A 10,947-nucleotide genomic window follows, 5' to 3' on the forward strand; every position below is an offset into this window, starting at 1 on the left:
AAAGTCTTTTTAACGTCAAAATAACTGGGATTTTTCAGAAGGTCCCTGCAAAACTGCAAAAGACTTTTTCTCTATCCTGTAAAAGATAGATATTAAACTAATTGGGCTTATTTGATATGTTAAATTATATGTGAAGCATTGTCAAAAAAGTGACAATGAACCTTCTTATATTAGATTGCATGGGTAAATACTATTAATAGAAATGTTCTAGAAATTGCATAAAATTCCTAAAATTCTGATTGCATCTGGGTATAATGTAATCAGCCATAATTTTAGTTACTATCTTAAAATGTTGTTTGTTACACAAATACCAAATTTCTTGGTTAACTGCATTGCAAAGAACCCAATCAGACCTTTAACCATGGCCATTTTTAAAGTTTTCTATCATTTACAGCTATACTTTTACTCAGACTGCTTTTACAAAAATATGCCTACAAAAATGTTTCATCTTCAAGGACAGGAAAAACACTCTACAATACAGGTTCTGACAACTTTAACATAGTAGACTGTAAAAAGTTCCAGAACTAGTAGAAAAACTGGAATCAAGCAGAGCAAGAATTAATTACATTGGACTAAGAGAACTCATAAAGATGTTTCTAATTTTTAGGACATTTTCTTTGACATACTGCTGGTTCTTTCATCTTTTGTGTTCCAGATATAAGGAAACCTTTCTTTTTTTAATGCTTATTTATTTTTAAGAGAGAGAGAGAGAGCATGAGCAGTGGAGGGGCAGAGAGAGGGAGACAGAGGATCCGAGGGAAGCTCTGTGCTATCGGCAAAGATCCCGATGTAGAGCTTGAACTCACAAACCATGAGATCATAACCTGAGCCGAAGTCAGACTAAGCCATGTAGATGCCCCAGGAAACCTGAAGAATAAGCAATTTGGCAAATTATATCTTTGTATGTAGAATGGAAACATTTATCTTTTTTCTCCTTACCTGATGCCTCCAAAATTCAAAAATGAAGTAAGTATTCTTATTTTATGGAAAGACAGTTATTTGCATAAGATCAATAAGGATCTGTTCTCCAGTAACAGGACACAATTGGAAACATTGGTCATATTACCAAGGCTTTGACTGGAAAGTCACGTTTGAGAGAAACATGCATAGACTCACATATGACCAGACAGCTTTAAGGAACTAAGGTTGACATAATGGAGCCAATAAAACCCCTTGGAAATATAAGCCTGGTATCTTGCTTACAGAATTCCCATCAGTATTGCCAGGTCAGTATGGAAGGTTCCATCCATCCTGGCAGGTACAGGAACTTTAGGATATTTGAGGTACCTCGAGAAGAGAGGAATTAACCCACATCTATAGGCATTGCAGGAAAAGTATGATGGTGAGTATTTGGCTGGGCTTCTTGCCTCAAGAGGCTTTTAAAAGTTCAAACTGAGATTCTTCATGAAAAGGTCCAGCAAGGAAGAGTTAAGAGTCTATATGACCAATCACTATTCTTGCTGCACTTATGCAAATGATCAGGTCAAGTTTATTGAAAGTAAACTATTTTTGCAATAAAATTAGTATTAATTTGTCTATCTTTGGTAGAAATGAGGGTGATTGGAGAGGGAAAAATTATGTTTGAAGGGCACACCTCTTTGAATATTAGATTCTAATACCGTTTACTGTAAACGGGACTGGATCCTGAATTCTTCTGTTTCCGCCAGATGCCTGGCTACAGCTCTACAAATGAACATTTTCAGTTTTTCTCCCACCTTCCAATTTAGAATCAAGAACTAAAACTGACCTTTTCCCTGAAGTCCTGCAAACTGAATATGAATGATTTGATTTCAATTTCAGAGAAATTGCAATAATAACTCATGTAGAGGCAACCTTTGTGCCTGTTGCTCCACGGGCCATTCAGACCACCTCATGACATCATAAGAAGCATTCAAACTACAAAAGATGCATTTAGACATTTTCTCTTCTCTTGACTGGCTACCCCCAGACTCAGAAAACGCTTTATAATTTGCTCCAATCATTAACCATTGTTTTTCTTTTGTGTCCATAAAAATGCCTTATTAAATATCTGATCGCTTGTGTAACATGGGCCTAAGGTTGTGAACATAAATGCATCAGGGTCTCCCGAAGTGAGTTTCCATAAACTGACCTATTGTCAGCACTAAGACATGGATTCAGTGATATGAAAAAAATCTACCAATTCAACTTCTGGACAATGAAACGTCTTGGAAAAATTTCAAAGGCGGGACTGAAGGAAGCAAAATTTGACACCCCAAAATGTGTCTCCAGCATGTGGATTGGCTGATTGCATTAAGAAACAGAAGACTCTCGGCGCCTGGGTGGCTCAGTCAGTTAAGCGTCTGACTTCGGCTCGGGTCATGATCTCACGGTCCGTGAGTTCGAGCCCCGCGTCGGGCTCTGTGCTGACAGCTCGGAGCCTGGAGCCTGCTTCGGATTCTGTGTCTCCCTCTTTCTCTGACCCTCCCCCGTTCATGCTCTGTCTCTCTCTGTCTCAAAAATAAATACACATTAAAAAAAAAAAAAAGAAACAGAAGACTCAAAAAGTTTTTCTTTTTGCTTTCTGTGTAACCACCTACCAGAATTTAGGGGCGCCTGGATGGTTTAATCGGTTAGGTGCCCAACTTTTGATTTTAGCTCGGGTCATGGTCTCGTGGTCAGTGCAAAGCCTGCTTGAGATTCTCTCTCTCCTTCTCCCTCTGTCTGCCCCTTTTCCACTGGTGCTCTCTCTCTCTCTCAAAATAAATAAACATTTAAAAACATAATTAGAGATAGGACCTGCTCCGGGCAAGATGATATCACAATAGATAACTACAATATAATGTGAATGAGGGGTGGTAGACACAGAGGAACCTAGCAAGGTCTGTTTGATCAAAGTCGTCTCTATGTCCCCCTGTTCCTGGATGGCCCAGCAAACATTTGTTTACCGTTTACTCTTTCCATTCTTCCTGTGAATTGCCTTCCTTCTTTTTGAAGGTACAGACCCCTGCTCACTTCTCCTGAGTCCAGAATGACATATATACCTCATCTTGCCTGTCTTTAGAATCTCTCATTTATGTCGATTTCCTGTACATTTGTAATCACATTTGATTTTCTCTTGTCAATCCGTCTCAAGTCAATTTAATTCTTAGACCAGCCAGAAGAAACTTGAAAGGAAGAGGGCAACATTTTGTCCCCAATACAAGCAGACTACAAATATCACTGAAGAAGCATAAAATAACTAGCAAGATAATAAGGAGTTACTAAACCAAGAACTAGGACAGGCCTAAAAATCAGAGGTGAACTTGAACTGTGCCCCAAAGGTTTCGCTATAGGTGCATACCTACATAGATGTGTCCTTATGTGCACAAGAACACACGTCCCAGAAAGTTAGTAAGTGACCTGTTTATGATGGCAGAACACTGGAAACTACTTTCCATTGACAGAATAATGGATAAATACACTGCGGTAGAGTCCTACAACTAAAAAATGTACAGCAATTAAGGGGCGCCTGGGTGGCGCAGTCGGTTAAGCGTCCGACTTCAGCCAGGTCACGATCTCGCGGTCCGGGAGTTCGAGCCCCGCGTCAGGCTCTGGGCTGATGGCTCGGAGCCTGGAGCCTGTTTCCGATTCTGTGTCTCCCTCTCTCTCTGCCCCTCCCCCGTTCATGCTCTGTCTCTCTCTGTCCCAAAAATAAATAAACGTTGAAAAAAAAAAACTAATTTAAAAAAAATAAAAATAAAAAATGTACAGCAATTAAAATGATTTCACGAAAGCTAAATACACTGGTGTGTTAGTTCATATTTAACTAACAGTTAGTTCATATTTAAGAGCTCTGATTTGGTGCATTTATTTACTAATTTTCATGGTATAAACGCTCCTACCTCAGCCAAATTCAAGTTTCCCAACGTAATGTCGCTAAACACGGGGCTGATGTACAGTCAGCTCCAGCACACGACTGGCTAACTGCAACAATATGGAGGACATTGACAAATTGTCATGCGGAACATCAAACTCAAAAAAGAAAAAAATACATGTAATTCTACTAGTAAAAATTCAAAACATAGGCAAGCTGAAGAAGAAATCTACTTTTTTAAACAAAGGAAAACAATATATGGGTGATAAAACCATGAAGAAACCGGGGCGCCTGGGGGGCGCAGTCAGTTAAGCTTCCAACTTCAGCTCAGGTCATGATCTCGCAGTTCGTGGGTTCGAGCCCTACATCCTTGGGCTCTGTGCTGACAGCCTGGAGCCTGGAGCCTGCTTTGGATTCTGTGTCTCCCTCTCTCTCTGCCCCTCCCCCATGGGTGCTCTGTCTCTGTCTCTGACTCTCTCTCTCTCTCAAAAGTAAGTAAACATTAAAAAAACTATGACGGAAAGGACGAGGAAAACACTAACAGAGACAGGATATTAGTCTACCTGTGTGTAGGAGTGGGGCATGGGAAGGTACGATGGGATTACGCTCTAGAAGCAGCACACTAGAAGCTTCTGGGAAGTTTCTACTTTTTGATCTGTGGAGTGTTACACAATGTTTGTTTTACAGCTCGTTGTTAAACCATATATTTAGGTTTTATGCAATTTTCTCTCTGTTATATTGCACAATATTTTTAAATGATGAAAGGGATTCTTTTGTCACAGGGGTGCTATAAAGGTTCAAGGAGCTTTTCTAAACACTACCAGGAGAGCTAGAAACTGACTCTCATAATTTAAGTCACTTAAGGGATCCTCTCAACTACATTTCCCCGGATTCCCACAAGGCACATGAAAACTGCCAGAGTTAATGGTAAATTTCTTATAAAACAAAAAGAAACAGGAAACAGAAGTAAAAACATCATATTTATTTCTAGAGTTAGACATTTTCACCTAGATACGTTTTTACTTCATATTTTTGTCTCAGTTACGGGGGGGGGGGGGGGGGAGTTACCTCTTCTATCATCATTCAAAACAGATTTTTATTCTGGTTTTTTTTTTACTAATTAAAAGGAAAATTTGACAGTTAGCAACAGCAACTCAAATAATACACAATGTTCTGAAAGTAAAAATTGAAATTTATATTCCCTCAAGCCTTAGCCCATCACTGTCTATCCAATCACTTTGTTTTAAGCTTGTTAAGGAACTAAATACTATCCCAAATGATCTTAATTGTGGTCCTGTTTTGTGTTTCTCTTGCTCATGCCTTGAAGGCTGGGACTTGGCCAACTCCTTCTCCACTGTATCTTGTAGCGTTTAGCATAGAATACTTTTAGCTCACAATTGGTCTTCAATAAACTCTTCTAGAAAAAAAAACAAAACGCAACAGGGGGTGCCTGGGTGGCTCAGTCGGTTAAGCGCCAGACTTCAGGTCAGGTCATGATCTCCAGAGCTACCGGGTTGAAGCCCCACGCTGGGCTCTGTGCTGACTGCTCAGAGCCTGGAGCCTGGTTCAGATTCTGTGTCTCACTCTCTCTCTGCCCCCTCCCCCGCTCATGCTCTGTCTCTCTCTCTCTCTCTCTCTCTCTCTCTCAAATACAGAAACATTAAAAAAAAAATTTTTTTTTAAGTCTGACACGTAACCAACTGGGCCACACAGGTGCCCCTGTTTCGTTTTTTTTTAATACAGGGGTAAGATTAAGCATCTTTTCATACACTGATTAGCCAATTTATTGCAACAAAACCATCAGAAATGCTAGTAAAGATTCATGCAGAAAGACAGTCATATTTATTTATTTAGGCAGAAAGACAGTAATTTTGAAATAAGACCAGATTAAAAAACCACAAGCAGATGAGTGCCGTAATTCTGGCATATCCACACAGATAATTCTACGAAGGCACAAAAAAAGGTACATTCTTGAAGATTCAATAATTATTTGTTTTCATTTCGTTTGACTTTAATTTCCAAAGCAAAGTATTTTTATGTAGTCTTTGTCTTTAGTGTGTGTGTGGTGTGCAGAGGGGGGATGTCATGCTCAAAAGAGTATTCTCCAAATCATTTATATTTTCTTCTAGTGCTTTAATTTTAAAAATTTTATGCACACAAGGGAGCCTGTGTGGCTCAGTCGGGTAAACATCCGATTCTTGATTTAAGCTCCAGTCATGATCTAAGGGGTCGTGGGAGCAAGCCCTACAATGGGCTCCATGCTGACCGTGGATCCTGCTTAAGATTCTTTCTCCTTCTCTCTCACTCTGGTCCTCTTATCTGCTAGCATGCTCTCTCTCTCTAAAATAAAACTAAATAAGTAAATAAGTAATACAATAAAATAATTATTGTGAAGATTTAATTTTTAAGTAATCACTACACCCAACGTGGGGCTCGAACTCACAACCCTGAGATCAAGACCTCCACTGCCTGAGCCAGCCAGGAGCCCCTCCAAATTTTCTTTATACAGGTCTTATACATTTTTTTTTTTCTTTCTGGTTTGGCTTATTCTTAGTTAATACAATTGTTGTTTTGTTCTCATATATGGAATCTTCCCTTATATATTCTATTTTTTTTTTGTACGTAAGAATATTATTTTTTGTAATTAATTTTGCAACCATCTTTTTGTTAAGGAGAAGTCTGAACTCCAAGAAACTAATAGCTTAGTGTATTAAAATGGTCTGTAGAAATTGGATCCTAAAGATAATTACCAGCTATTACAAGCCACTCTGTTTACAACAGTGAAGCAGCATTACCACACTGGATCACAATTTCGGCTACCATTTCTCCCCCTCCTATGGGGATGGTTATGACGTTAGAACTAAAACACAAAATGAAATCAGTAAATGAACCAAAGAACAAAGTAGGAAAGAGATTATAAGTGACCCAACCCTACCTCCCAACTATTGAAGGGATTCTGTCAACTTCATCTGTTATATACATGGCCATCCCATTTCTACCTGAACACTTCTTGTCATGGAGAACACCGACCTTCTGAAGAGCTTCTTCGTAGACAGTTCTGGTTTAACACAATTAGAACTGAAATATGGTATCTTTACTCCCTTGGTCCTGGTTCTGTTTTCTGAGCACACACAGAGGAAGCACCTTCCCTCTTCCACACCCCTCCTTGAAACATTTGAAGAACACTATCAACTTGACCTCAGGCCTTGCAGGGAAACCTGCCCAATGTCCTCACCCCTGCCCCATATGACAGCATTTTCAGACCTTTTGATTTTTTTTTTTTTTTTTTTTTTTTTTTTTTGGCCACTTCCATAGAAACGAGAATTTACACCCCCTGGCGGAGAAACTGTCCTGACCTTATCTCAGCAGACACCAAAACAGTAGCTTTTTTAGTATCCAGGGACTACAAAAAGCTACATTTCCATGCTAATTCAAATCTTAAGGCTCCAATAACCTCTAATTTTGTTGAATATTCATAAACATTTGCAATGTGCTCAGTAGAATGCGATGAAGATTTTAAAATTCATTTGTATTCTCCAGTGGGAAGCAGCACCAGAAATTTAGGAACTAGTCCACCAGAGTGGACACGATTTATGAGAACAGTCCTAAATTGCTTCGATGTTTGTCATGTCTGAGTTGCAAAATGCATATGAATGTGTTGCTAGTTCCAAAAACCCACTGCAGAAATATTTTATATTTGCACTGAGAAAAGCATCTTTCACTTTTTCTTTTTTTAAATAAGTCAGCACAGAGTAAAACCAGATTTCTGCTTCAGGAGAAAACAAATAACAACAATATTCTTATTGGTAATTAGATATTGAAAGTAAACAGATACAGGTGTGCCTGGGAGGCTCAGTCGGCTAAGTGTCTGACATCGGCTCAGGTCATGATCTCACTGTTGGTGGGTTCGAGCCCCGCATCGGGGTCTGTGCTGAAAGTATGGAGCCTGCTTGGGATTTTCTCTCTCTCCCTCTCTCTCCGCCCCTCCCCTACTCGCTCTCTCTCTCTCAAACTAAATAAACTGAAGGAAGGAAGGAGAGAAGAGAAGAGAAGAGAAGAGAAGAGAAGAGAAGAGAAGAGAAGAGAAGAGAAGAGAAGAGATATGACCGTCCATTTTTAGAAAGATCAAAGAAATAACTATTTTTTGTGTGTAAATAAGCACCTTTAGGTGAAATCTATGAAGTCATGGGGTGCCTGGGTGGCTCAGTGGGATAAGTGTCCGACTTCGGCTCAGGTCACGATCTCACAGTACGTGGGTTCGAGCCCCACATCAGGCTCTGTGCCGACAGCTCAGAGCCTGGATCCTACTTCCGATTCTGTGTATCCCTCTCTCTCTCTCTCTGCCCCTCTCCTGCTCATACTCTATCTCAAAATTAAAGAAACATTAAAAAAAAAAAAAAAAAAAGAAAGAAATCTATGAAGTCACTCATATATCATTACCAGTCCTTCGGTATTTACTGCACAGTTACTATTCCACAAACACAATGGTAGGCAAATCTTACGCATACGCCAGAGGAAACAGGAATGTGTTAGTCAAAATATACAAAAATCAATGTGCTGTCTTCTATACCAGGAGGAAAAACAAAATCTAAATTCAATACTGGTTAAGGAATGATGTTCACACTGGTTTGGGGGTAATGAACCCATGGCAAATCATTTTCATCGGCACTACAGCATGCACTGATCCAAACCTAAAAACGACTCATTCTTTCTTGAGTGGCAAAGGTGGGTCCAACCCCTTCTCTGTCATTAAATCCATCTGCATATCCACCTTTCTTCAGGATGCTTCTGTGTGTAACTACCAAACGGACTGGATCGTTGGTTACAGGCTCTGTGAACATCCCTGCTGATATGTTTGCCATTTTCTCATAAAACAGGATGTCAGAGCAATGTATTTTAACTGTGCCATTATGTCTGCTAAGAAAAGATAATAACGTTTTGTTTTTTCACCGTTCTTTAGTTTACCAGGCGTATTCCCTTGTATTAAGAAGGAAGCATGGGGGCGCCTGGGTGGCTCAGTCGGTTGAGCGTCTGACTTCGGCTCAGGTCATGATCTCACGGTTCGTGGGTTCGAGCCCCGCGTCGGGCTCTGTGCTGACACCTCAGGGCCTGGAGCCTGCTTCAGATTCTGTGTCTCCCTCTCTCTGCTCCTCCCCTGCTCACACTCTGTCTGTCTCAAAAATAAATAAAGATAAAAAAAAGAAAAGAAGGAAGCATGGCAAGTAGGGTCTCTTAAAGGATGAACATAACTGGCATCAGTCATGGGGAGAAGGGGCTGGTCTGGGTAGAGGGGGTGGGGCTTGAGAAAGAGAGAAGTGCTTCTCGGTGGGCACTTCATTCAGACTCTTTGGGGCCTTAGTAGACACTGCAAAGCAGAAGGAGAAAGATGGCACATGGAGAAACTTGCCAGAGTAAGGGGGAAACAGATTATACTTGTCCATTGTACATTTCTCCCAGAATCGGCTTCCCCTTGCTTCCTATGGATCTGAATGAAGTCTTGGGGGAGTATACAGAACTACCGATAAAGGCAGACCAGGGGCGCCTGGGTGGCTCAGTCCGTTAAGCCGCTGACTCTTGATTTTGGCTCAGGTCATGACCTCACGCTTCGTGGATTCGAGCCTCCCATCTGACTCTGCGCTGACCTTGAGGAGCATGCTTGGGAAGCTCTGTCTCTGCTCTCTGCCTCTCCCCTGCTCGCTCCTGTGTGCACGCTTTCTCTCAAAATAAATAAATGAACTTAAATACTTAAACACATACACAAGCGCGCACGCCCGCACCCGCACGCACACACAAAGACAGACCCTGGAGTCACACTCCCTGGGCTGGAATCCTGGCTTGACACTTCCTAGCTGGCTAAGCTGATGCAAGTCACTTCGCCATTCTGTGCCTCGATCTCTTGATAATGATAGTACCCATGCCACAGGTTGATGTGAGCATTCAGTGAGTTAATATGCATGAAGGGTTTATATAATGCTTACCATGTGCCAGGCATTATTCTAAGTGCTAGCTATTAAATATTTCATCGTAACCTCGAGCATGATTTGCAGCAGTTGGAGACCAACCATGAGCTCACTTTTGCCATGAGCTCACTTTGGGGAGAGGAACAGCTTTGTATGTCAGCACACTGGCACAAAGGATTAGCGGAACCCCAACGGGAAGGTGAATATTACAGGTAAATGTGGGCGCTGCAAACACAGCTATCTGTCCCTTTTCAGGTGGAGATGGTCTCTCCGTTGCTAAACTTAAAAGAACAGGGATTCAATTATAAGCTCTTAATTTAGTAAGCATGTACCAATCATCCCTTATACACCGGACAGTATGCCGGGTGCTAGAGACACATACAATATGTTAATTGTGCACACTTAATAATACTGCAAACTTCTGCAAGGCAGGAGCTATGTCTTATTCACTCTTGTATTTTGCACAGTCCTTTCCTCATAAAAGAAGAAGAATTAATATTTTGAAAGCTTACCACGTCATGAAAGTAGAAATTGACAAATGTATGAACATTGCGTATGGACATTCATTATTTATACTGACTTTCTAGAAATACATGTGCCTATGACTCAATCGGAGAAATATGATGCCTGAAAAACCTCAGTCCTTCAAAGATGTCAAGAATCTGCTTGGCTGACAAATAGGAGACTCTGCTAGAAGGCGGTGTTTGGCATCCCCCCACGCCTGACCCCCAGGTACTACCAACTGACACCCACCTGCGGGCTTAGATCAGTATCGACATGGGTTCGGAACTGATTGAGTTGCTCTAGCCCTACAGCCAATGGAGTTCACCATGAGGCAAAATTCAATAATTACAGATTCCCACCCACGGTGTTCCCTTGGTTCATGAACTCCAATTGAGAATAGGGATGCTTCACTGGTTTTGTTCCAACAGTCTCGTTAGAATTCGAATATTCTCTTAAGTTTGAGACCCTGCTTTATACTTGCAATTCTCCCTTTTGAGGCAGGGCAATCTCCAACCTTAACACAGAAATCTCTGGCTCCCAATTTCTTTCTTTCTTTTTTCTTCCCCCAAAGTTTACTTATTTTGAGAAACAGAGCATGCGAGCAAAGGAGGGGCAGAGACAGAGAGGGAGAGAATCCCAAGCAGATTCCATGTCCAGCCCGAAGCCCGA

The 10,947-nt window shown here is 41.0% G+C and overlaps 1 non-coding gene across 1 annotated transcript; it reads left to right on the top strand.

The window, feature by feature from the left end:
• Positions 1-8,818: 8,818 nt before the first annotated feature.
• Positions 8,819-8,903, top strand: TRNAR-UCG. Its single transcript has one exon. It is a non-coding gene; the product is annotated as a tRNA-Arg (tRNA).
• Positions 8,904-10,947: the final 2,044 nt, after the last annotated feature.

This window comes from Lynx canadensis, chromosome X (assembly GCF_007474595.2).
Source record: "Lynx canadensis isolate LIC74 chromosome X, mLynCan4.pri.v2, whole genome shotgun sequence".
In the NCBI taxonomy this organism is placed as follows: domain Eukaryota; kingdom Metazoa; phylum Chordata; class Mammalia; order Carnivora; family Felidae; genus Lynx; species Lynx canadensis.